The following is a 24,949-nucleotide window of genomic DNA, read 5'->3' as shown; positions in this document are numbered from 1 at the left end:
ATGAAACTAGACATCAACTCAGAAAAACAAAGGAGAAAAAAAGGACAGCATGGAGATGACAACAGCATGCTACAAAAAAAAAAACCAATGAGTCAATGATGAAATCAAAGTTGAAATTAAAAAACACCTTGAGACAAATGGCAATGAAAACACAACCACACAAAATTTATGGGACACAGCAAAAGCTGTGCTAAGAGGGAAGTTTATAGTGATACAGGCCTTCCTCAAAAAAGAACAATCTCAAATAAACAATCTAACCCACCCGCTAAAAGAATTAGAAAAATAAGAGCAAAAAAAAAAAAAAGCAGAAGGAAGGAAATAATAAAGATCAGGGAGGAAATAGATAAAATATTTAAGATTTAAAAAAATAGAAGAAAAACCAATCAAACCAAAAGCTGGTTCTCTGAAAATAAATAAAATCGACAAACCTCTGGCCAAACTCAAAAAGAAGAAAAAAGAGCATAAATAAGCAAAATAAGAAGGAAAATGGAGAAATTACAAACAAATAACATAGAAATACAGAATATCATTTGAGAATATTATGAAAAACTATATGGAAGCAACATAGATAACCTAGAGGAGATGGACAAGTTTCTGGAAACATAAATCCACCAAGACTGAATCAAGAAGAAACTGACTACTTGAACACACCGATCACTAGAAGTGAAATCGAATTAGCAATAAAAAAAACCTCCCTACAAATAAAAGTCCAGGACCAGACAGCTTCACTGGGGAATTCTAGCAAACATACAAAGAACCCATACCAATCCTCCTCAAACTCTTCAAGAAGTTTGAAAAGGAGGGAATACTCCCAAACTCATTCTATGCAGTCACCATCACCCTGATACCAAAACCAGGCAAAGACACTACCAAAAAAGAGAATTACAAACCAATACCAATGATGAAGATAGATGCCAAAATCCTCACCAAAATATTAGCAAATAGAATCCAACAGCACATAAAGAAGATTATACATCATGGTCAAGTGGGGTTCATCCCAGGGACACGAGGGTGATTCAACATACGCAGATCAATCAATGTAATACACCACATCAACAAGAGAAAGGACAAAAACCACATGATCATCTCAATAAATGCAGAAACAACATTTGATAAAATTCAACACCCATTTATGATAAAAACTCTCACCAAAGTGGGTATAGAGGGAACATATCTCAACATAATAAAAGCTATCTATGACAAACCTACAGCCAGCATAGTACTCAATGGTGAAAAACTCAAAAGCTTCCCAGTAAAATCTGGGACAAGACAAGGCTGCCCACAGTCACCACTCCTATTCAACATAGTCTTGGAAGTCCTCACCACAGCAATCAGGCAAGAGAGAGAAATAAAAGGGATCCAAATTGGAAAAGAAGAGGTAAAAGTGTCACTGTATGCCGATGATATGATACTATATATAGAAAACCCTAAAAGGTCCACACAAAAACTACTAGAGCTGATCGAAGAATTCAGCAACGTAGCAGGTTCAAGATTAACGTACAAAAATCAGTTGCATTTCTTTACACTAATGATGAATCAACAGGAAAAGAAAACAAACAATCCCCTTTAAAATAGCACCCAAATTAACAAAATACCTAGGAATAAATTAACCAAGGAGGTGAAAGAATTATACACAGAAAACTATAAACCATTGATGAAGGATATTAAAGAAGACTTTAAAAAATGGAAAGATATCCCATGCTCCTGGATTGGAAGAATCAATACTATTAAAATGGTCACATTGCCCAAGGCAATCTACAGATTTAATGCAATCCCTATCAAATTACCCAGGACATATTTCACAGAACTAGAACAAAATGTAATAAAATGTGTATGGAACCACAAGACCTAGAATTGCCAGAGCATCACTGAAGAAAAAGAAAGAGGCTAGAGGAATAACTCTCCCAGACTTCACACAATACTATAGAGCTACAGTCATCAAGACACCATGGTATTGGTACAAAAACAGACATACACACCAATGGAACAGAATAGAGAGCCCAGAAATGAACCCACAAACTTTTGATCAACTCATCTTTGACAAAGGAGGCAAGAATATACAATGGAATAAAGACAGTCTCTTCAGCAAATGGTGTTGGGAAAACTGGACAGCAGCATGTAAATCAATGAAGCTAGAACACTCCCTTACACCATACACAAAAATCAACTCAAAAGGGATCAAAGACTTAAACATAAGATAAGATACAATAAACCTCCTAGAGGGATATATAGGCAAAACATTATCTGACATACATCTCAAAAATTTTCTCCTAGAAGAAATAAAAGCAAGAATAAACAAATGGGACCTGATGAAACTTACAAGCTTCTGCACAGCAAAGGAAACCATAAGCAAAACAAAACGACAACCTATGGAATGGGAGAAAATTTTTGCAAAAGATGAAACTGACAAAGGCTTGATCTCCAGAATATATAAGCAGCTCATACGACTCAATAAGAAAAAAATAAACAGCCCAATCCAAAAATGGGCAGAAGACCTAAACATGCAATTCTCCAAGGAAGAAATACAATGATCAATAGGCACATGAAAAAATGCTCAATATTGCTAATTATCAGAGAAATGCAAATCATAACTACAATGAAGTGTCACCTCACACCAGTCAGAATGGCTATCATTCAAAAGTCAGCAAATGACAAATGCTGGGGAGAAAAAGGAACCCTCCTGCACTGCTGGTGGGAATGCAGCCACTGTGGAAAACTGTGGAGATTCCTCAAAAGACTAGGAATAGACTTACCATATGACCCAGGAATCCCACTCCTGGGCTTGTATCCAGAAGGAAATCTACTTCAGGATGACACCTGCACCCCAATGTTCATAGCAGCACTATTTACAATAGCCAAAACATGGAAACAGCCTAAATGTCCATCAACAGGTGACTGGATAAAGAAGAGGTGGTATATTTATACAATGGAATACTACTCAGCCATAAAAACCGACAACATAATGCCATTTGCAGCAACATGGATGCTCCTGGAGAATGTCATTCTAAGTGAAGTAAGCCAGAAAGAGAAAGAAAAATACCATATGAGATCGCTCATATGTGGAATCTATAAAACAAAAAGAACATAAATACAAAACAAAACAGACTCGTTGACACAGAATACAAACTTGTGGTTGCCAAGGGGGAAGGGAGTGAGAAGGGACAGACTGGGAGTTTGAAATTTGTAGATACTGACAGGCATATGCAGAATAGATAAACAAGATTATACTGTGTAGCACAGGGAAATATAAACAAGATCTTGTGGTAGCTCACAGCGAAAAAGAACGCGACAATGAATATATGTATGTTCATGTATAACTGAAAAATTGTACTCTACACTGGAAATTGACACAGCATTGTAAACTGACTATAACTCAATAAAAGAAAAATCTCCAACAATCTACCTTTACACTTAAGTGAACTACAAAAAGAAGAGCAAACAAAGGCCAAAGTTAATAAAAGAAATACATTTCAGAGCAGAAATCAATGAAACAGAGATGTAATACACAATGGAAAAGAGCAACAAAACTACGAACTTGTTTTTTGAAAAGATAAACAAAATAGACAAAACCAGCTAGACTCACCAAGAAAAAGGACTCAAAATCAGAAATGAAAGAAGAGATATTACAACTTACACCACAGAAATACAAAGAATCATAAGACTGAAGAGTAATTATATGCCAACAAATTGGATAACCTAAAGGAAATGGGTTAATTCAAAGAAACATACAACCTGCCAGGAAAGAATCATGAGGAAATAGAAAATCTGAACAGATCAATAATAAGCAAGGAGATTGAATCCATAATCAGAAGTCTCCCAGTAGAGAAAACCCCAGAATCAGATGGTTTCTCTGGTGAACTCTACCAAACGTTTGAATAACTAACACCAGTCCTTCTCAAACACTTTAAAAAAAACTGAAGAGGAAATAATACTTCCAAAATTATTTTACAAGGCCAGCATTACTTTGATCCCAAAGCTGGATAAGGACACTACATGAAAAGTATACACCAACATCTTGTGGATATATAGATTGAAAAATTCTCAACAAAATATTTGCAAACCAAATTTGACAATATATTAAAAAGATCATACACCATGACCAGTTGTATTGATCCTTCAGTTGCAAGGATGGTTCAACATATATAAATCAATCCATACGATATACCACAGTAAAAGAATGAAAGATAAACATCATCTGATAATCTCAAGAAATGCAGAAATACAATGTTTTTTTTAATTTAACACCAAAAGCAAAGGCAACAAAACCAAAAATAAACAAATGGGACTGTATCAAACTAAAAAGTTTCTGCACAGCAAAAGAAACCATTAACAAAAGGGAAAAATAACCTACAAAATGGGAGAAATATTTGCAAATCATGTAACTGTGACAAGTGATTAATAGTCAAAATAGACAAAGAACTTGCACAACTCAATAGCATGAAAAAAGTCCGATTTTAAAATGGGCAGGAGATCTGAATAGACATTTTTCCAAAGAAGACACACACATGGCCAAAAGGTACGTGAAAAGGTGCCGAACATCACTAATCACTGGAAATGCACATCAGAGCCACCATGAGCTAGCATCTCACACCTGTTAGGGTGACCATCATCAAAAACACAAGCAGTGGGGCTGGGCCAGGAAGAGAGCCACGCCCGGAAGCTGTTCTTCAGGGGAGGGTTTGAGGAGCTGGCAGCAGTGGTCTCCCAGGAGGAATTCGAGACACCTTGCTGCTGCTGGGAAGAGTGGTTGGGGCGGCAGGGCCTCGGGTCTGACTCTGCCACCCTGTGATGCTCACTGCATCCCTCACAGCTCCTCCTCTCCTGGCCCCTCTACCTGGCCCTGCAGTTACTTCCCCCAGAACAGGGGAGTGAACTGCCCATCCGAGGGCCACGCGCTCTCTGAAACTTTCTGGTATCATATACTGAATGAACTGAGTCCAGTTTTCTTATATCATTCATTTTGAAATCACATTTGTGAAAGCATATATTTTCAATCGGAACCTGAGACCCATCTCTGCAATTCATGACTATGCCAATTGCCACAAACATTTTAAGCACTTTAAACAAACACATGAATTATTCCTCAATTCAACAAAAAGTATTAAGACTATGAGTTACGTTTACATTGTAACTATAGTGATGAATGTTAACCAAGCTTATTATGGTAATCAATTAGCAGTATATACATATTTCAAATACTTATGTAGTACACCTAAAACTAACACAATGTTATATGTCAGTTATATCTCAATAAAAATAAATACAAAGGAATAATAGCTACTAATTTCAGTATCTTTCACCACCATTCAATACTCACCAGCAAATAATCAGCATCATTTATATACCATTAATATTATAAGAATGTAAACACACCATTTTTATGTAAAATTGAAACCATCTACCATAAATCATAATTTTAAAAGTCACTGAAGGTAAATATCAGGTACTAGATAAATTTTTTTTTTCCTTCTGAAAAACTGGAGAAAGGCAGGAAAGGTATAGGTTGGAAATTGCCTAAAAAACAAAATATGTGATTTAAATCACTAATCCAAAGGAAAACAATGTTGAGCATATTTGCTCATACACAGCCCCCCTTTTAAGAGAAAATCATATTCTAATACACAGGTTCTTTTTGTGTAAAGAGAAAATAGTTTGCTTGGGTGTAAACAAAATCATAAGTATAAGGATTCTTGTGTCTCAGCTGCACAGACTGGCTCAAATCACTTTTCAGGCAAGTAGAACCATTATCGTCGTTTCAATTAAGGAAAAGGAAGTGAGTTGGATGGCCTTTTATCCCTTCAAGAAAACCTACAACTATGGTGCATTTCGGAAGACTTAAAGAATATCTTGCCCATAGCAAACTATTTCATTTCTTTTATCTCAGGTTAAATTGAGTTATTTCACTTCTTTTTTCCTTCAGTTCAGCAATGTCTATCATATCATGCTGTATCAGAGTACTTTTAAAACTTTGACTATGTCTTTCCTTATTTTGAAACATTCATTTTTAAGATGTTTCAGTCATTTCTTTGGCCCAACTTCATTGTAGCCATGAAACCTATAGCTAATAATCCAAAACGGATTTTTATGCATGTCTGTGGGAATCACCTCGGAGTAAAGTCAAACTGAAGAATTAATGCTAAAGAATTGCCATTAACTCACATGAAAAAATGCTCAGTATCACTAATTATCACAGAAATGCAAATCAAAACTACAATGAGGTATCACCTCACACCAGTCAGAATGGCCATCATTCAAAAGTCCACAAATGACAAATGCTGGAGAAGGTGTGGAGAAAAGGGAACCCTCCTACACTGCTGGTGGGAATGCAGTTTGGTGCAGCCATTATGGAAACAGTATGGAGATTCCTCAAAGGACTGAAAACAGACTTACCATATGACCCAGCAATCCCGTTCCTGGCCATATATCCGGAGGGAACTCTAATTCAAAAAGATACACACAGACCAATGTTCACAGCAGCACTATTTACAATAGTTAAGACAGGGAAACTGCCTAAATGTCCATCAACAGATGACTGGATAAAGAAGTTGTGGTGTATTTATACAAGGGAATGCTACTCAGCCTTAAAAAAGAATAAAATCATGCCAATTACAGCAACATGGATGGACCTAGAGATTAAGTGAAGTAAGCCAGAAAGAACGAAAAATACCATATGATAGCACTCATATGTGGAACCTTAAAAATAAAAAAGATACAAGAGGACACTAATGAACTCATGTACAAAACAGAAAGAGACTCACAGACATAGTAAACAATTTCATGGTTACCAGGGGAAGGGGCGTGGGAAAGGATAAATTGCGGAGTTCAAGATTTGCAAAGGTTAACCACCATACATAAAAATAGATTTAAAAAACCAAGTTTCTTCTGTACAGCACAGGGAACTATATTCCGTATCTTGTAATAACCTTTAATGAAATATATATATATATATATATATATATATATATATATATATATATATATATATATATATATATGAATATATGTAGGTATATGCATTACTGGGACATTATACTGTACACCAGAAATTAACCCATTGTAACTGACTATACTTCAGGTTAAAAAAAAAAAAAAAAAGGTGCCTCCTCTTCCCCAGTTCGGCAAAATTTTGTATCGGTAATGGAACAAAGAGATGTGATCGACCCTGCGGTTGTCAGCCTCCTCTTCCTCCTGGAAGTATTTAATTCATTCCATCCTCTTCAGATAATGGCAGTTTAAAACCACAGGCAAAAAGAAACTAAAGATGCTGAATTTCACTTTTTCATTGCTAAAGGCATAAATATAAGCAAGCAGTATGTATATGTGGATGGGCAGATAGATATTGTACTTCCTTTTCCACCTTATTACCTAATTTCTTCAGCATTCATTTCCTCTCCTCAGAATATCAGAGGTTTCCTATGGTATGTTACCAAGATACAGACTCAGGGTTTTTGTCTACCCCAGGTCCTTACCCCTCCTTTCTAATAATGGTATACAGCCTCACATCCACCTAGGATATGATTTTGTCTAAATGGGGAGCATTGCCAAAGATTCTTTTAGCTTGTACTTTAAAAAAGAACAATGAAAACTTGATAATAAATGCAGGATTATAATCATAGTCGAAAATCCAAGTGGCATAGACCAAAGGAAATGACAAGCATATTTAAGTCATTAAATCACTGGCTCCCCAGTCATTTCTAACTCTGATGTGAACCTGAGGTTGTCCTTAAGCATGTCCATTACTGTTGATTTGCCGAAGCAAGGTCTTGTTTTAAATGGAAGTAACAATGTGCAGAACAAACGGAGCTTCAAAAGGACTTATTTTCATTATTGGAAGATTGGATGTTATGAAAAATTACTTTCAAATGACCTTCAAAGTAAGTTCAAAATAACTGTTTGCACTTAAGAAATTTCTTCCTTGCTGCAAGTGCTGTATTTCACTGACACATGAATACAGTAGAGACACAAATCGACAAAATCTACAAGGAGATTCCCACCCCCAGAGGAAGAACATCCATCGCTAAGCTCCTTTCCATCCACTTCCTCATTCTCTCCTCCCATGAACAAATTCTCAAACATGGAAAAAACAGTTTCCCTTTACAAGCCTCCAAACACATAATTATGATGAAGTAGCCCCATGTAACAAAGAAGAAAGGAACGTAACTTCCCAGGATAGCGCGTATCTACACTCCTTAGAATATCAGTATTTCATTACCGATATAGGTCATCCACAACTCTTATTTCTCCCTGTTACATTGGACTTTAAAGGTACTTGAGCTTTGTTTGTATTTTTGGTTAAATGTCACAGGAACAAGTGGGGAAAATACTGCAGTGTCTACACTCCTTTCTTACCTTCCTAAAGTGAATGCAAAATGTCACATTCTTCTTTTGTGTTGAAGAGACACTGCAAGTGTGCGATAATAACTTTTTATTACAAGAGGAAACATTTCACATTTGTTAATGGGGCATAAACTTACAGCAAGTTTATCTTAACTTCTAAGCAGATACACAGTTTTTTCCCCCAAAGATAATGACAGATAAATCCTGGCATGAAATTCTTCTTCCCTTGGAGGAACTGTTCCTGAATTATTAAGCTTCGGGATTTTTATGTATGTTATTTATGAACAAGTAACAATGAATTTATAATGGATTTTAAAATGCCATCATGAACGTTTTCTCTAGTTCCTCTATTTTTCCCTTAAGTGTAATTTGCCATTATCTGTGTTTGCTTTCATTAAGGCGAGGAAGATCTTCTCAGTCCTCCCCAGGACACAAGCACAGGGTTAGAGGAAGTGATGGAGCAGCTTAACAACTCCTTCCCCAGTTCAAGAGGTAAGCTCCGCTATCCAGAAGTCACTCAGACTTACTGGACATAGGCCATTTGTTTCCACACCCAACGAGGATGTGTTAGTTTCCATGTTTAAATAAACAGGTGCTGACAAACTTCCAATATGGGATCATTGTTACAAGATTTTATTTTCAAATGTGAACGTCTGGTTTGGAGTATTTTGAGTTCAAATACCTGTGTAATCAAGATGTTTCTAAAAATAAGAATACTAACTTCCATTTATAAAGTATTTTTACTTGTTTGGCACATTAGTCTGAAGAGTTAACTATGAGATAGCTTTCACTTCAAGAGCAATTATTAAGTGACTTTTAGAGACGAGGAAATTAATGCCCTGATGGTGCCTTTGCCAGGGACATACAGCTACTCTGTGATACAGCGAGGTGCAGTACATGCCTAGTGTATGGTAGTGGTGGGGACTCTGGCTTGCAATCTGATGCCCTTCGTTTATATTTAAAACCTGTCTCTTACCCCATCAATTAAAGATAGGTACAATAAAATCTTTATGTAATACTTTGTTACTTTTTTCACCTCCATACCGTCTTCACAAAGAAAGGCATTAATATTATTTACTTTAAATATTAATATAGCTTAATATTGTTTATTATTATTTCTCCCCATCTCTTTGACCTTGTATATTTTGCCTCTGCTACCAAAAAAACAGCATTTTACGCTACTGATTTTTCCTACCAGCCAGTATCAGGTGCCTTGCTTCATCCAAAGAGGCATCTTGCTATTGTTAGTTTTTCAAAGTTTTTATTTTGGTCCATGGCCCTAACAGAAAACAGTCACTGACCCACCCACTCCCCTCTTCAATGATTAAAAAGAATGGCAGACAGCAATGGGGACTATAGTCAATAATACTGTATGGCAAATTTGAAATTTGTTAAGAAAGAAAATCTTAAGAGTTCTCATCACAAGAGAAAAAAAATTGTATGCTGAGAAAAAACTTTGTCTGTGACAGATGGTAAACAGACTCACCGGGGTGATCATTTCACCACGCATACAAACGTCCAATCACTAGGTTGTAACCTGAAACTCATATAATGTTGTATTTCAATTATACTTCAATTAAAAAAAAAAAAAAGAATGTCAGTGGTCACTCTGGGAGCTAATAGAGGAAATTCTGGAGAAGCCAAGGAGGGAAGCAGAAGGCTTTGTGGCCAGTGATTGGCACCCCTAATGGGCAGCCAGGGAGAAAAGGGCGACAGAGAATCTGGCTATTTGTTCCTCTCCATAAGGGCAACGAGGAGGGTGTTTTGAGTCATGTGTTTTTCCTATCTTTTTGTTCAGTGTCAGTTAACAATGGCCATTTCCCAGCTATTTGATGTGCGAGTGAACGTTGTGCAGCGCACATTAAAAGCAATAGTGTTCTGATAGAGCGTTGCTAAGGAACCATCAGGGGAAGCTAATTTTAAACGTCTGCACCAGCCATATTTTCACCACTGAGCACCTCTGATGTGTTGGTCTTAACAGATAAAAATCTTATGTTTTCCACCCACCTCCTTTCCCCCACCTGCCACCCTCTTCTCCATCCTGTCTTAGCTCTTTCCTCTCCCTAGATGCCATGATTCATAATGAGAAGACTGCAGACTGGCTTCACATAAATCAAATGTGTTCACCTCTACCCTGCCAGCCTTTACTAGCACCTACTGTGTACCAGTGGAGGTGTTAGGGATGCAAAGAAGAAATGCCAGGCTCCTTGCCCTCAAGGTGCTTATGGTCAGCTGGGGGTACAGACTTCCCAAGAAGTTCATATCACAGCGCGGTAGTGTCACTGCTGTGACACAGAGGTGTACGACAGGAGAGAGCCCTAGGAACGCCCTTTTACATCAACAGGACAGGGGTAGCCTTGAGCAGAGAAAAGTGTCTTCCTCAAGATCACAAAGCTACTAGCGGGGCCCGAACTCTGGGCCCCACACCTCACACACATTTCATTGACCCTAAGACGTGAATCATCCCAGCCCTTTGAACTGAAAGCTGGTTTCCCTGCTGTGGGTGAAGTTAGTGTCAGTGCCCTGGGCATTTCTTTCACATCTAAACAGCTAGAGTATAGCAGAGGAGAGGCTACAGCAGGGCTCCAGCCTCTGCTTCCCCAGCACCAACCCTTTTGATCTCTGGGCCACCCTAATCATCTTTAAGGTGATATTTTTGTACCTTCTCCCTGCGTCCCCCCTTTTGGAGTCCCTGAAGCCCGACACCACATGAGTACGGAAGATTAGAAATATACCTCCTCTGATACGGCATTTCGCAGTCAGCATCTCTGATGTTTGTTATATTTACTTGTACAGTGTTATTTACATGGAAACCTGGGAAATTCTATTCAGGTCGCCTGGATAGTGTTTACTAAATTAGTGCTTTCGGAAGCATATCATCCCCTGACTGCTAACTTGAGTTCTCAAACAGAGGATAAGGGGGCTTTGTCTGATACCGATTCCATTAACTCAGTTCCTACTCACTCAGTAGTAACCCTGGTGACCTGAGAGAATTCATTCATTTCCCCGAAGAATACACAATCAAATAAATAAACAAAAAACACGTAACAAGAGAGTAGATAAGGTGCTAGAAGATCTGGCTAGTTTTTCTGTGATGCCATGACCTTGACATTTTTTCCTTTTTTTTTTTTTTTTTTTTTTTTTGCTGCTTCCTACCAAATTATGTCTTATTATAGGACCTTTATGATTTTGCACCTAATTACACTGTGTGGGTTTTCCCCCTCACCACCAAGCAATTCTCTTACACCAGCTGGGTGTCCTACAGTTCAACTCAATTCTCACGCTATCTACCCAGAGACAGGCTCAGAGCCCACAGGTTAACGGCTCAGTCTCACACGACTGCCTCTCCCTTCCTCACTTCTGAATGCCAATTGCAAGTCCAGGCTGTCCTCTGTGCTTCTGACCCACTGGCTGTAGACTAGAGATTCCCATGACTCTCTTCTTGGGTTTGATTAATTTGCTAGGGTGGCTCAAAGAACTCAGAGAAACATTTTACTTACTAGATCACAGGTATATTATAAAAGGATGTAACTGAGGAACAGCCAGATGGAACTGATGCTTACGGCAAAGTATGGGGAAAGGGTACAGAGCTTCCATGCCTCTCCAGGTGCACCACTCTCCTCACACCTCCGTGAATTCACCAACCCAAAAGCTCTCCAAACTCTTTCCTTTTGGGTTTGTATGGAGGCTGCATTATGTAGGCAGGATTTATTAAATCTTTGGTGATGACTGAACTCAACCTCTAGCCCTTCTCCCCTCCCTGGAGGTCAGGGGGTAGGACTGAAAGTTCCAACCCTCTTATCACTTGGTTGCCTCCCATGGCAACCAGTTGCCATCCTTAGGTACTTTCCAAAAGTCAGCTCCATAACGTAACAAAAGGCACCTTGCTGCTTCTCATCACAGGAAATTCCAAGGCACTCTGTGCCTGGAAACGGGATGAAGACTATAGTTTTCCTATTATAAAATCATAATATCATACCTTTTTCTCCATATATTTAAATACATAGAAAGTCTCATCATTGTAAGAATAGGCTGATCATCAGTGTACCCTAAAAAGTGCCTTTGTGTCTAACTAAAAGCATTTTTATTTTGAAATAATGGAGACTATATAAATATATATGTGGAGGATTTAGTGGGAACATCTTACCAATTAGTAGGTATATTAGGTTGATATTAAGCAGAAAATCTTAAAATTTCTAACATTGTGGGATCAACAGACTCTCCCAAATGGAAAGGTCTTGAAAGGTCATCTTCGCATCTTTGACATTCAAAACAGTGGCTTTTGACCTTTTTTGACCATTATCCATAATTAAGAAAAACATTTTACACATCAAACTGCAATAAAGATATGAAACAAATTATTTGTGTGTATCTGTACACACACACATGTATATATCCACTGTGTATACACCACACATATATGTATATGTCACATAGATACAAAGGTCAGAAACAAGTTTTATGAAACAGTTCTTTCTATACTGCATATAATTCACATTGTTTCTGTTTTATTTTTTTAAAAATAAAATGCTGCTTGCAACCCACTAAATTGATTTTCTGATCCAGTTATATTCAATAACTTATAATAACCTTTATTGGAAAAGAATATGAAAACAAATATATGTATGTGTGTGTATATATATATATATATATGTATACATATGCATGACTGTGACATTATGCTATACACCAAAAAGTGACACATTGTAACTGACTATACTTCAATTAAAAAAATTTTTTTAAAAAACTGTTCTAACTGATCTCAATTTTCCTTTCCCAGGTTAATATCTTTTTTAAAAAATTACATTTTAAAAGTTTTACCATGGAGGTTTCTGCCAAGACTTTGCTAAAACTCAGAGGCCACTGTATTTTTAATATTTAAGTTTGCCATCCACGTTCCCATTGTAGTGTTAGGAAAAATGAAGTTCATGGTTGCTACAGCTGTTTCAGACAGCTGTTTGAGTAACTTGAAACAGATGTCAGAGCCAAAGGTCTGACATTTAGTGGAAATGTGCTATTAAATACCATCTCCTGGTTTACTTAACCCTGCTAGGTAATTGCCCACAGAGGAAAAGACTTGTTTGTAATATTATGTTTTTCATAAATACAAAGCATATAAATAAGGGAGTTACTGTGTACTGTAAATTCACAAGTTTTCTGTTACCCTTTGCCACAGTTTTGATTTAGTGCTTAAGTCTTAAAGTATCAGCTAATGTTCATCTTCCATTTCCACCAGAAGTGCCTGGATGCCCTAAGAAGTTAAGAGCCTTGTTCATGGCCATTCAGCAAGTTAAATTAGGCTTCAGGTCTTATCTTCATGGCCTTGCCACACTGTTACACAAATTAATAAAGGGTGGGCGCACGCTTCTCTACATAGTGATTAACTGATAGCCAGCAGTGTCCTGCATAATGGCCACTATAAACCGCAGGGAGTTCAAGGTGTGAATGTGCCCGTGTTTAGCTTGGCAATCATATCTTTCCTGATTAATCTTTATATACAGTTAGTTATTCATAACCACTTGAGGAGTTTGAGTGCCTTGGTGTATATTCAACACAGACTATTAGCCAATTTCTATCTATATAATGTATTCCTCTGTCTATAAATAGATGTAGAAGTTGAATTCCACTGTGATAAAAATTATTATCTACCCTAAGACAGTTTCTAAATCGCCACCATTATGCTATCAGAACACTACATGGCTACAACAACCAATAAACAATTTTAAAATAAACTTTTTAAGCGATTTGTTCACACATCTCTGATCATTTAGCAGTCAAAGGTATTTTTATATGCATGTGTATTCATGAAAGAAATGCTCCCCTAGTCAGTAGTATGGTACTGGCCTCTCTAAAAATTAGGTTCCACTGTACCTAGATTAGTGATAGGATCCAATGTAAGTTCCTAGTACAGTAAGACAACTCAGGAAGCACTGAGCATTGCTATGCGTGTATTTCTGCTGCCTGTACAGTCTCTTACCTGCTGACCTGTGCCACATTACTTTTATCCCCAACAGCCCATGCCATCCTCTCCCTCTCATATACCCCTTCCCAGATAAGCCCACAAACATTCTGGTAAATGCTTCTCAAGCGACTCAACAGCTTTGCAAAATCTGCCATTTTCTAAAATTCAAGTCTTGCCGGTGGTTCTTTCATGGAAGAGCCACATAAAAAACAAAGGCAGCCGGAGGTACCCCGTGCCCCCTTTCGGGCACCCTTTTCTTCCCCCTCGGCTTCCATAAAGGATTTGAGCTGTTCTGTTATTCCTTTATACCAGGGGCCAGCCAACTACAGTCTGTGGGCCAGGTCTGGCCCACTGCCTGTCTTTATAAATAAAGTTTTATTGTAACACAGCCACACCCACGCATTTACATACTGTCTATGGCTGCAGTCTCACACCAGGTGCAGAGTAGTTGTGGCAGAGTTGGATAGTTGCTACAGAGACTGTGTTACTTGCAAAGCCTAAAATATTTACTATCTGGCCCTTTACAGAGAAAGTTTGCCAACTCCAGCTTTACATTATTAAATTGTTGCCTATTCTAGCTCATTACATATATACAGCCACAGATTTTGGTGCTGATCAACCTTCAGGTCAACAAAACTTCTTTTGAATTGCTTCATACATTTATATCCATGTTCACCACAGATCCTGTGTGTTTCAAAAAGTATAGCCATTTGAATTTTCTTTCACTTGTAATGAAACAGAAATCCTACAATGGGATTCATTCTTCCTTAACTTTTTAAAGCAGTCAGTGAACTGAGACAAAGAAACCAATAAAGATACCCCAAAACAGTAACGTCCCATGATTCTGACTCTCAAAAATGACTTACAAGCAACCATCACAAGTTCATCCGAGGAAATGAGACTTCCCCAGACCTCACCGTGCCCTTTATTTAGACTCGGAACTCCCCAGCACACTTCCCTTCTCTTGTGACTCATTTCCTGACAGACAGCACACCACACTGCCAGATGGACTCCCTAACTGAAGGTCTAAGGCAACTCATTTCCCAAGAATGTATTTTTGAAATAAAAGTTTCATCTGGTACTTTACTTATTGGTAAAGACTTTTTTTTTAATTCAGCCAATGAGCCTCTATTTTTGTCAGTGCGGAAACTACTCCTAGTATACATAAAACACAGTATTTGTTAGAACTTTTTCTAAACAAAAAGTGGACCTTCCTTTTGTACTATGCTAATGAGCACATGGAAACCGAAGTGATGAGGGAGAATTGTGAAAGAGGCTAGGGTTCACCTCACTCTGGGAGGTCCATTTCACATGAGTCTGAAGTACCTGAGACAAAACCCAGATCGTCTGCTGCATCTTCAGCGGTGACCAGTTGATACGGAGCTCCGAACATGGTTTGCGGCGAAGTAATAAAGATAGCTAACTTTTATCATTCTAGGAACCACAATTACATTCTGAAACTAAATCATACGGTTTTCTAATAGCACTGTCCTGCCTAAAGTTCTGAAGTTTAAAACAACAGGCCCAAGTTACAAGTCAGAACGAGTTACCCGCTGTTGGCGTCCAAACTAAAGGGTAGCAGGCCAGGCCAAGTTGCCTAAAACACCAAAGGACTCTTGGCCGTGACCTAGTGGCTACCTTATTAATTCAGTTCAGCCAGCGTTTATCAAATACCCAGAGTGTCAAAGTATAGTAGACGTATCGGGGACAGACGGGGACATAAGCAAAGTGTGGGCCCTGCCTTCACGGAGCTCACAGTCTTGTAGGGGAAGGGAATGAACTCCACCACCAGGCAGTATGACCATGAACTAAGAGATTCTTTAAAATGTTTGCTAAAGGAGTCAAAAAGAATGGATAAATAATTCACGTTGGGATTTGTCTGAGCCATCAAGGATGAAGTAACGTTCACCCCCTTTCCTTTCCCCCTCTTTTTTCTGGTTTGAGGAGCATCATGAGTATCTTGACCATGCTTATAACATGCACTTTTTGTGTCCCCAGGAAAACTCTGACTCAGGAAAATTTAGAAGGAAGGAAGGAAAAGAGGGAGATGGAGGGAGAGATGGTCTACTTAGTAAACCTTTAAATGTACACTAGAATTTTGAAACCCTAAACTTGAATTTTTAAAGGTTTCTTTAGGGGTAGTAGCTCCAGACCTCTACGTTCTAGACTAGGCCTTCTCAAACTGTTTCAGGGAGATGTAGGGATTCTTGGAGCCCCTGAGCATGGCTGGTCATGAGGGAAGAGAGATGCTGTACACGATCTCACAGCTCTGCCTGTATCTGCTCTAAACACTGGGATTTCATGGAAGATTGTTTCAGGAAGTGTCCCATTGCTAAAGCCAAAGTTTGAAAACCAGCATTTTACTTAGAAGACCCCAGAGATAAAAAAGAAATTGCATGCCCAAGATATGCTAGGTATGGTCAGAGATCCCTAATTTTCCGTCCATTTATAAATTTTACCATAGAAAACCTTTCTCATCGTAATCTGCTTTTCCAAAATACATAAATGCATACACCTGTAGGATTATGTAAAACAAACTAGACCAATGGGTCTTTGGCCACCGACTCTCAAGGTTCCTGGTATCTGTTGAATTATAAGGAGGAAGTTGAAGGCTCATTCCTAGATCTGGCTCTGTGTCTTGCCCATAAGTGGGACTTCCTCCTTCCTCCTTTGTTTCGATTTTCTCATATGTCCCCAGTCCCATCACGGGCATGCTCAGCTTCTATCAAATAGGACACGTCTACCCTCTAAGGGCATTCTGCCTTGCATTTGGGGTGTGGACTTTTGGCACGCAAAGCCAACTACTGTTTGTGTTTTGGTGTGTTAATTGTCAAGTCCACAATAAAGGGATTCAGATATTTTTGGACAGTAAGCTTGAGATTCTACAGTTGCCCTTGAAAACAGTGCTCGATTTATCAGACTTCTATGCTGTGCCAGCATTCATCCAGCTTAACACGTGAGCTCTGTGGATTCTATAAGTGATGTCTCTTGGACCATGTTATCTGTTGACACCAACTTTAAGTGTATGTAAAGGTTATTTGACTGGATGTGTCTTTTGGGTTTTTTTGTTCCTGTTTTTTTTTCCAGAAGGGAATAAATGAATTGTCATCTCAACATTTGTTTGGTAAAAGCAGCAAACTGGTATGAAACTGTATATTTATGCATGTTTTTTTTCCCTTTCTGATATCTCTGCCTCTTCCTCTCTCTACTATTAAAGGAAGAAATACCCCTGGGAAGCCAATGAGAGAGGTTAGTGAGATTCAGGCTCACAGCCATGGCTTCTGTCTGTCTCATCCCGCTTTGTTTGGCGTTTGTGTAAAAATTGTGTGCGTGCACGCGCATGTATGTATTACACATGTCATCATGCGAGGATGGTAGTCACCTCTCCACTTGCAGCTCATGAGGAACATTCCTCAAATGTTCATTGGCATTGTCATCACCATGACAACAGGACCAGGGGTTGGGGGAATGAGAATCTCTTTAAAACAGCAACCCTTTGCAGTCCCTAGGTTGGAATCCTGCAATTCATCATCTGTTGCCATTTGCAACACAAACAAAATCTTCAAAATAAATTAGGCTTGAACATAACAGATAAGTCATGAAGCTTCCTTCTACTTCCAGGATCCTAGCATTTTCTGCCAGCTGCCTTGATTTTTATTCTTCTGGGATGACTTCATTTTGTTTTTGTTACCTTTTTCCTGGTTCCTATACTCTTTCTTTCCCACTTTAGCTAACACTTTTTGAGCACTTACTGTATGCCAAGGACTTCTCTAAGCACTTGCCATCCTTTACATTATGTAATCTTCACAACAAACCTATAGGTTGGTACCCTTATTAACCCCATTTTACAGATAAGGAAACTGAGTCAATGAAAGGGAAAGCAGTGTGTCCAAGGTGACATGGCCAGGATTTGAATCCGGGTAGTCTGGGTCCAGAACCACACTCTTAACTTTTATGTTTTACTGCCACTTAGAAAATGGTATATGAAAAGCATATGTCATCTCGCTTACCTTTTTTTTTTTTTCCCTTACTTGACATTTGGAGCCAGATAGAACAATAACCAACTAGGGATAAAAACTAAATGTCGGAGTCTTAAGGGATTTTTAATGCCTTTCATGAGTCGGGCACAGCATTATTACGGAGTCTGGTTTGGGGTTTTACAGTGAAAGCTGCTTCATACGTCTACCAGGAATATTGTCTATACATTGAATCACCTAATGAAATGACATCGGATGACAAAGTGTTGAGTGACAGCCCAAGTGAAACAAGATTGCCCTCACCAAGAGTGTAGCGTGAAGGACGTGAGAGGTAAAGAAAGGTCTCCCATAGGTGGCAAAAGCACATACTGTTGTGGAAGACGGATTGGATGGGATGAGAGTCCTTTATATGAGAAGGTTCTGGATCCTTAGCAACAGGCTAGACCGAAGTAGCCACTGATTCATTTAAACATAAGAAGTCATACTGGAAATCCTCCGACGCCATGCCATGCAAATCTAATGAATTTAATGATCCTTCAGCGTGTCTATACCAGTGCTCCTCTCCAAGGCTTGCTTGGGACAGTGGGGTCCGAGGGAGGGAGTGGTGGGCTGGGAGGAGAAACAGGAAACTCCTGAATCGGTGAAGCATTGACTGTTCCTGGCGGTTTGCCTTCTTATATGAGACTTCTTGGGGAATGATGGTAAGTGCCCCTTAAAATTTATTTTAACTCGCGGTAAAAAGTTGCACCATATTTTTAACCACCCTGAACATATTTGTTTCACGAACGAATTAAAATTCTACAGAAAAGGCCAGCGCATATAGTTGAAGTCACGTAGGTATTTGGAAACTTTACTACCTGAGGTCTGTTACAGTCAGATACATTTCCAGAAAGCCAGAGAATCCAAACAAGAGTGATTTTTTTAATACTACGAAAATACCCCAAATGTATGGTAGACTACATATTTTTTCAAAGATTAAATTACCAAAAAGTAAAGATAAGCAAATTTCACTCCAGGATGCTGGCTTTGCTTTGGCTAACTGAATGTTCACCATTTCTTTGGGAATGGTATCTTTTTTAAATACAGCGCCTGAGTGCTAGTGAGGTCTTGGATCTCTGCCAGAAAATCTCAATCCCAGTCACTGGGGAAAACGACCCCCTGAGGCAGAGGTGGCTTGTGGGACCCAATGTGTCGGGTTAGTACCAGCTTGGAGAAACACACAACTTCCCTAATGTTAAACGTGGGGTGCCTTTCTGTTCAACAATCCCTGCTTAAGAACGGATTAAACGAATACTTTATATATGCGAATTTTTATGTCAACTTGTGCCTGAAGCTCCTCGCAGACACCCGACCCCTGCCTGCTTCCCAAGGCCTCGCATGCTCTTAGTACGAGGCTTTCATTTCGACTTTAGACGGATCTGTCAGGTAAAATTAATGACCTCACTCATTTTCTGCCTTACACACATAGGTAACAGAACCAGGATACAAATCTGCTTTCTGTGTCCCTGTCACAGTGTGATTTTGTGCCTTCAGCAGGTTGAGGTATACGATTCTTTGGGGCAGTATTTTGTCAGAGACAATTTTTTTCTGGCTCTAAGGAAAACCTCTATGAAACCCATTGGAATTCTCATTGGGGTGAAACAGATACTTGTAAATAAAGTAATGAAAGGCATAATATAGACACAGTGAGGTGACTCCAAACGTTCATTATTCTAGCATAGGGATGGCCATGAGGTCATTTGTGAACATTTCACGGTCTGGACAGGTTAAAGGCCACCTACCATTTTATGAGAGTATGTGTGTTGCATTAAGAATCATGAACCTCTGTTTGACCTGATCACTTGTAAACAGCAGATACCTCTAGAACTCAGGCTCTTGAGAAACTCAAGCATTTTCCTCCCATTTAGTAACTGAACACCATTTGGAGGCACAGAAGTAGCACTGGGGTATGTCATCTATAAATACACTTACTTGTCTTTATGGTCTTTGGAACTGCAGTCTACACCTCCTAGCGCACCGTCTGAAATAGGCACTTTTGGATTGCTATCAATATGTCGATGGGAAAAAATGAGTTCCTCCCTCGTTTATGTTTGATAACACATTTCCTAGCTACCAGGTGGGCTGTACTATAGGCAGATGTGGGTAATGAGAAGTGGTTGTAATTATATTTTGGTATCAGGTCGTCATAGGCTTGCCTTTTGTTCTTACTGGCTTCGTTAGTTCCTGTTAAGATCGCAGGTAATTAAAAATTTGCAGTTAGTCCGTGTCTTCTCATTTATACGTGAATAACTGTGCAGGTTTCCCAGGGTTGTTGGGTACTCAAAGATAGATACGAAGGGAGCCCTCTAGCCTGGTGGCATCAGTCATATACTTGTGCTCTGAAGAGCAGCAAAGGACCCACTATGTTTTCCTGTGGTTTTTATATTTTAGAAAAGCCAAAGATGATTTTAGTTCTTCACTGAGGGCTGCCAAACTGTTGGCCCACTCTACGAATAGTGCATGTGCTTTGTTAAAAGTTTTTATATTTGCAATCTCAACCAAACTCCAGACTGATTTTTAAAGGCATAATTAGTCCTCACTGAAACTCTCTGCTCTAATAAAACTCAAAGAGATTTACAAACTTGGTCACCTTAATATAAATGGCTGAATGGCATTAGACTTTTAATAAGTCTTACCTTGATCTGGTGCCATTGCTGTTTAAGTGCCTGCCTGTGAATCCTCTTCAGATCCTCTCATATATTTAAAAACGATATGTCTGTTGAAATAAATATTAGAACAGAATACCTGCCCAAGTCTATCTTTAATTTTTATAGGGATTTTAACAGTTATTATGGGGATCTGTAAAGTTGATACATGGCAAGGTAGTAATAGCCTAGTAAAGCATTTTTAGTTTCAAAGGCAGTACTTGAATAGAAGAATGATTTACTAATGTCCAAGAATTAAAATTAGCTGTATAAAAATATGGGGCATATACAGAAAGGCACGTAATAAAGTATGTCTCAGTTATCTTACTCTAGATCTGAGTTTTGCCACCAAGTACCCAGGGACATTGTGCCACTTTTGTGCTCCGTGCTGGGGGGTTAACGCTAGGTCATGTCACATTATTATTAAAAGGCTGGTAGTTAAACCCTCTCTTAGGAGGAGACCAAAAATGGAGTCACAGGCTACCCACATCCGTGCTCTACATGTGGGTCATATTCTAATTAAGCTCTAGAGTTATTAGGAACGCAAAGTGATTTTACTCAGAAGCTTCCTAATTCAAATATTAACAGTGTATAAAAAAAGTCATTCAAGGGAATATTTTTCAACCCAAGTAAAGACAGAGAGACAATAGTCATCTCCACCATAGCCTTACAAGTGAGCCAACAGCTTGAAACAACCTTGAGATGAAGATTTCGTGTTGTGGTGGTGGTCGTGAAGATATGGTAATGGCAGTAGGGTGGTGGCGGCAGTGGTGATAGTTACAGTGGCGACTGTCTGATAGTCAAAAAAAAAAACTGTAGTACAAGTATGTAGTAAATCACCCCCCACAACAAGGTGGCAAAGAAACATCCCATCATTAATTATTCCGATTATGACAGGAATCCTGTGCTTATCCATAGAATCCTTTTGATATATATTGACATTGGGAAGATGAGTGTAGTCTTTGACATTTTTCCATTTATATGACACTAGGAGCCTGATACTAACAATGTGGAATGGCTTCATTAACAAGGCTTTGCTTCTTCCTGGAAACTGGTGAAAAACCAAACCCTGTTGTGTAGACCCTCGATGCAGCGTCTGTGTTGTCTTCACTCGAAACGGGATGATTTCCCAAGTGGCAAAGAGTCGGGGTGACGTGATGTGCACCTTGTGTAAACTCGGTCTTTCTTTTTGTTTTCCAGGACACAATGTAGGAAGCCTTTTCCACTTGGCAGATGATTTGGGCAGAGCAATGGAGTCCTTAGTTTCAGTCATGACAGATGAAGAAGGGGCAGAATAAATGTTTGACAACTCCTGATTCCCGCATGGTTTTTATAATATTCATACAACAAAGAGGATTAGACAGTAAGAGTTTACAAGAAAAAAACTATATTTTTGTGAAGGGTAGTGGTACTATACTGTAGATTTCAGTAGTTTCTAAGTCTGTTATTGTTTTGTTAACAATGGCAGGTTTTACACGTCTATGCAATTGTACAAAAAAGTTATAAGAAAACTACATGTAAAATCTTGATAGCTAAATAACTTGCCATTTCTTTATATGGAACGCATTTTGGGTTGTTTAAAAATTTATAACAGTTATAAAGAAAGATTGTAAACTAAAGTGTGCTTTATAAAAAAAAATTGTTTATAAAACCCCTAAAAAACACATATACACACACACATACACACACACACACACACACACACAAATTCTGAGGCAGCGCATTGTTTTGCATCCTTTTAGCGTGATATCCATATGAAATTCATGCCTTTTTTTTTTCTTTTCTTGCATATTAAAGACAGGACTTCCTCTAACACCACCAAATGGCTACTTCACATTGCTCTTTTTGGAACTGCTGACAGAGTGGGACTGGCTGTGGGTTTCCGTTTTATATATCTATATGTCTATAAGTATGTAACTACTATAGGTATATAGACAAATAGATATAAGTTTCCAGAGACCTTTTAAATTGCTTGTTCAAATGCTCTTGCCACTTCCTAATGGAAAGAAATTGCTTCTGGTCATCCAGGCTTACCTGCTTGGTCTTGAATGAATTTTCCCTGGAGCCTGAAGCCAGAAGGAAACTACCACACTAAAACATTGTCTGGGGCTCCAGCTGTTTCTCATTTTAAACTTTCCACTGACAACTAGAGTAGTGAATTTTTTAAGGGACATATGAATGAATACACAGGACTTACTATGTCAGAGTGATCCGTTGGTTGATATATTCAGCTTCCTGAACCGTGGCAGTGCCATGGTTTAGATTTAATGATGCTTTAGTCAAAGTCAGAGCATCAGAAAGCATTCTTAACTCCCAGAAAAGAGGACAACTAGGGTAGAGCTGGGGGCTATGGATTCCCAGCCGATCCCTGTCAGGGAGCCGGCCACTCTTGAAGGATTGGATGAATATTCACAACCTTACGTAGAGATCTTTATAATTACAACTAAATTATTCTTTTCTCACAGTCAAACAGCAGTGGGTGTTTTGGTTTTCCGGGTTTTTTTTTTTTTTTTTTTTTTTTAGGATTTTCCCCCATTGCAGTGAGTTTGTAAATGCCGCAAGACTTCATTCAAAATAACCCTTGTGAAAATGTGTAAGACAGTAGCCCCATCGCATTGTGATGCTGTTAAATATCTACCCAGAAGCCCATGAACCATGTTTCCCTCCTTCGCATTTCTCTACAAGTAATTCCAGACAGGTTTGTAAGTGGGAATGCAAACTGATTCAAATGTTCAAGAAGGTACTCCAAGCCCTTTCTGGTGGATTGGGCAGGTTAAATACATAAACAAACACAATCATTCAAAAAGAGGACATTCAAGAAGACTAACTGGTAGGAAAAAGCTTTACTCTTTCATTTCATCTTATTATTAGTCTTTGATTTTTTTTATCATTCACTCAGCAGAAATCACTGTGTGACCTATCATTTTGCAAATCTGTTACCTCTTACATCAAGTGTAATTAACTGTTGGAGAGTAGGTTTTGTTCATTATTTTACTAATGATAATTAACATCAAACATGGCTTCTCATGCTATTTCTACCTCACTTTGGTTTTGGGGTGTTCCTAATACTTGTGCACCTGATTTCACGGCTTCACCACTTGTCCATTGTGTGAACATTTTTCTCCATTTTCTTTTTCCTTTATAATTTGCAAAAGAAAACCCAAAGCTCTAAGGTAACAAATTACACGAACATTTGGTTTTAGTCTTGCATTTTTTTTCCTTTTTGTGACGCTGGACTTTTTCTTTACCCAAGGATTTTGTTTTTAACCAGGACTTAAAACAAGGGGTTACTTTACTGCCTACTAAGAAGTTTAAGTTTCATTCTAAAATCAGAGGTAAATAGAGTGCTTAATTTTGTTTTAATCTTTCTGTTTGATCTTTTAGACATTAGTTCTGGAGTGAGTCTGTCAAAATATTTGAATAAAAATTGAGAGCTTTATTGCTACGTTTTAAGCATAATTTGGACATTATTTCGTGTTCTTTATAACCACCAAGTATTAAACTGTAAATCATAATCAATGTAACTGAAGCATAATCATCACATGGCATGTTATGTCATTGTTTTCAGGTACTGGGTTCTTACTTGAGTATCAATATATTGTGTTTTAACACCAACACTGTAACATTTACTAATTATTTTTTTAAACTTCAGTTTTACTGCATTTTCACAACATATCAGACTTCACCAAATATATGCCTTACTATTGTATTATATTACTGCTTTACTGTGTATCTCAATAAAGCACGCAGTTATGTTACAAAAAATATTCAGTGGACTGCACTACTTTATTTTTATTTTAGATATTTAACTTTTAAATAGGGAAGACTTTCATCTGGTTAAAAAATGAAAAATCTAGAAAGCCAAACAGTCAGAAGACCCTGACAACCCTATTTCCACCTCAGCCTCACTGCCCTCTGAGTAAATACTATTTCCTGTGTATCCTTCCACAGTGTCATTATTATATAAGCAATTATAAACAAATATTCCT

At 38.3% G+C, this 24,949-nt stretch overlaps 1 long non-coding RNA gene across 1 annotated transcript; it reads left to right on the top strand.

Annotated features, from left to right (window-relative positions):
* Positions 1-8,734: 8,734 nt before the first annotated feature.
* LOC106730455 lies at positions 8,735-24,727 on the top strand. Its single transcript, XR_001366916.2, has 3 exons — positions 8,735-8,829; positions 17,517-17,548; positions 22,161-24,727. It is a non-coding gene; the product is annotated as an uncharacterized LOC106730455 (long non-coding RNA).
* The last annotated feature ends 222 nt before the right edge of the window (positions 24,728-24,949 follow it).

This window comes from Camelus ferus, chromosome X (genome assembly GCF_009834535.1).
Source record: "Camelus ferus isolate YT-003-E chromosome X, BCGSAC_Cfer_1.0, whole genome shotgun sequence".
Lineage (NCBI taxonomy): Eukaryota > Metazoa > Chordata > Mammalia > Artiodactyla > Camelidae > Camelus > Camelus ferus.
This window is presented reverse-complemented; position numbering and strand designations above follow the sequence as displayed.